The sequence below is a fragment of the Mandrillus leucophaeus genome, unplaced genomic scaffold, assembly GCF_000951045.1.
Source record: "Mandrillus leucophaeus isolate KB7577 unplaced genomic scaffold, Mleu.le_1.0 Scaffold96, whole genome shotgun sequence".
Taxonomy (NCBI): domain Eukaryota; kingdom Metazoa; phylum Chordata; class Mammalia; order Primates; family Cercopithecidae; genus Mandrillus; species Mandrillus leucophaeus.
Genome location: NW_012110474.1, coordinates 4,186,840 through 4,189,819, shown reverse-complemented (window position 1 = coordinate 4,189,819; position 2,980 = coordinate 4,186,840). Strand labels below are relative to the sequence as shown.

Below are 2,980 nucleotides of genomic sequence, written 5' to 3'. Positions count from 1 at the left end.
CCTGAATTATTGGTAACAGATGTCAGTTGTTTTCCTAGAGTTAATCAGATTCTTGTTTGAGTATATAGTCAACCAAAACTAAATGAAAAAACTAGTAAATGAAATCAAAGATTGTTTATAGTAAATGGGGAATGATGAATGGACTTTCAGTATGTGATATTAGTTTCTTCCTTAAGAAAATTAGTTTCTTCCTTAAGAGTTGGGCCAGACACAGTAGCTCACACCTGTAATCCCAGCACTTTGGGAGGCCAAGGCAGGAGGATTGCTTGAGCTCAGGAGTTCGAGACCAGCCTGGAAAACATAGCGAGACCCCGTCTCTATTTAAAAAAATTAAAAGAACTTAATATGATTATGTTTTCTTGATGGGAACCTGTTGTTTATTTTGAAATAGGGTCTGGCTCTGTTGCCCAGGCTGGAGTGCGTTGGAATGATCTCTGCTTGCTGCAGTCTCCACCTCCCAGACTCAAGCCATTCTCCCACCTCAGAAGCGGGCACTACAGGTGCACGACACGATGCCTGGCTAATTTTTGTAGAGAAAGGGCTTTGTCATATTGCCCAATCTAGTCTTAAACTCCTGAGCTCAAATGATCTGCCCGCCTTGGCCTCCTAAAGTGCTGGGATTATGGGTATGAGCTATCGCACCCAACCAGGAACCCATTATTTGTTGTTGTTTTTTCCTTAAGCTCATTTGACTTTTGTAATTTTTTTTTCTTTTAATTAGCGAATTTAAAAGAAAGAAATTAATGATTAATTAGATTAAAATCAAATAATCTTATTGTAACTAACTGCAGTGAAAATTAAGATAGTATCGATAAAATGCATTTTACTCAGTTTTTTTCAAATTACTTTTATTTGTCTCATGTTTTTTACAGTCATTTGTTGAAGAGATCCTGGAAGTAAAAATAAAAGATTTATCTCAGAATTCTCTGTTTCATATACCACTTAATCAAGGCCTGGTTTTGTTTTGTGATACCATAATGCTTTTAGTTGCATGACCACTTTGTGGCAGTGTTCCATAGTGAAAGCTGTAGCACTTGAGCTTTTTTAGTCTAGTGTTGATATAACAGCTTTTCTTACTCTTAAGTTTGTGACATTCCCTCTCTTTGATCTCCTATCCCCAGATATAGGATATATTTATTAGCTGTCTGAATCCCAGACCTACAGAGCTCAAAATGGCTATGGAAGGAGTGGTTGTGTTGGAAATAGTGGTCAATTTTCTCCTCCTGACCCTCTCCACACATTTTTTTCACTACGATCTTGGAGAAATGAGTTTTGCTGCTTTGGAACAGGGGTTGGCAAAAATACACTGCTTGCAGACCAAATCCCTCTTTGTGTGAGGCTCATGAGCTAAGAATGGTTTTTACATTTTTAAAGAGTTGGTTAGGCTGGGCGTGGTGGCTCACGCCTATAATTCCAGCGCTTTGGGAGGCCAAGGCCTGTGGATCACCTAAGGTTAGGAGTTCGAGACCAGCCTGACCCAACATGGATAAACCCCGTCTCTATTAAAAATACAAAATTAGCCAGGCGTGGTGGCGCATGCCTGTAATCCCAGCTACTTGGGAGGTGAGGCAGGAGAAGCACTTGAACCCGGGAGGCGGAGGTTGCAGTGAGCCGAGATCGTGCCATTGCACTCCAGCCTGGGCAACAAGAGTGAAACTCCGTCTCAATTAAAAAAAAAAAAAAGAGTTGGTTAGGTTGGGCACCGTGGTTCATACCTCTAATTCCATTGTTTTGGTAGGATGAAGTGGGAGGATTGCGTGAGGCCAGGATTTCTAGACCAGCCTAAGCAGCATATTGAGATTCCATCTCTTAAAAAAGTAAAAAATTGGCAGGAAATGGTGGTGGGAGCCCAAGTACTAACTGTCTGGGAGACTGAGGCAGGCGGATCTGCTGAGTGCAGGAGTTTGAGGTTATAGTGAGCCATGACTGCACCATAGCACTTTTAGCCTGGGCAGCAGAGTGAGACCCTGTCTCACACAAAAAAGAAGAGTTGGTTAAAGACAAAACAAAAGGATGAGCCTAAAATACTTATTATGTGGCTTTTTGCAGGTAATTTGACTACCCCTGTTCTAGAATTTTAAGAAATAAAAAGTAGACTTTGTGGAGAATGGGATGAGATTATATATACGTATATACACGTATACACACACACACACATTCACACACACGTGTGTGGGTATATATATAAAACACTCAAGTATATATGAAGGGTGTTTTGTGGAAAGCTTTGGGATGTTAGTCATACCATGAGAATGTTTAAGAATGTTTAAGAAATTTTAAGAAAGTAATTCCATTGATTTAGACATACAAAATAAATATATATATTTTAATTGAGACAGGGTCTCGCTCTATCACCCAGGCTTGAGTGCTATGGCACCATCTCGGCTCACTGCACCCTCCGCCTCCTGGGTTAAAGTGATCCTCCCACCTCAGTCTCCTAAGTAGCTGGGACCACAGGTGCATACCACCACACCCAGACATTTTTTTCTATTTTTACTAGAGACAGGATTTTGCCATGTTGCCTGGGCTGGTCTCCAACTTCTAAGCTCGTGCGATCCACCCACCTCAGCCTCCCAAAGTGCTGGGGTGACTGACAAGAGCCACCACACCTGGCCATAAAAAATATTTTCTGGACACCTACTTTGTTCAGGACATTGTACAACATTGTACAAGGTGCGTTCACGTGACATCGCATGTGGCCTTTGCAAGTTTTTGCAGGAGGTGGTATTATCCCTGCTGATAAAGTTAATTCTCAGGAAAGATTATTTGTCCAGATACTTAGTGGCAGAGCCTGAATTCCTGGACTTTCTGACTCTGCATCCCCCATACTGGTTGTGGACAGGCCAGCTGGGTAGTTGTTTGCCCTTTATGCTTCTGTTTAGAGACTAGAATGAATGATAACCAAACTAGGGGCTCATACCTCAGAGAGTCTTGTAAGGAGTAAAGAAAAATTGAGGGTTATGACTCTTTCATCTGTTTT

The 2,980-nt window shown here is 41.4% G+C and overlaps 1 protein-coding gene across 1 annotated transcript in view; it reads left to right on the top strand.

Moving 5' to 3' along the window:
• Window positions 1-2,980, top strand: part of RPF2 (ribosome production factor 2 homolog (S. cerevisiae)) — a 56,776-nt gene that overhangs the window by 11,187 nt on the left and 42,609 nt on the right. The window lies entirely within an intron of this gene.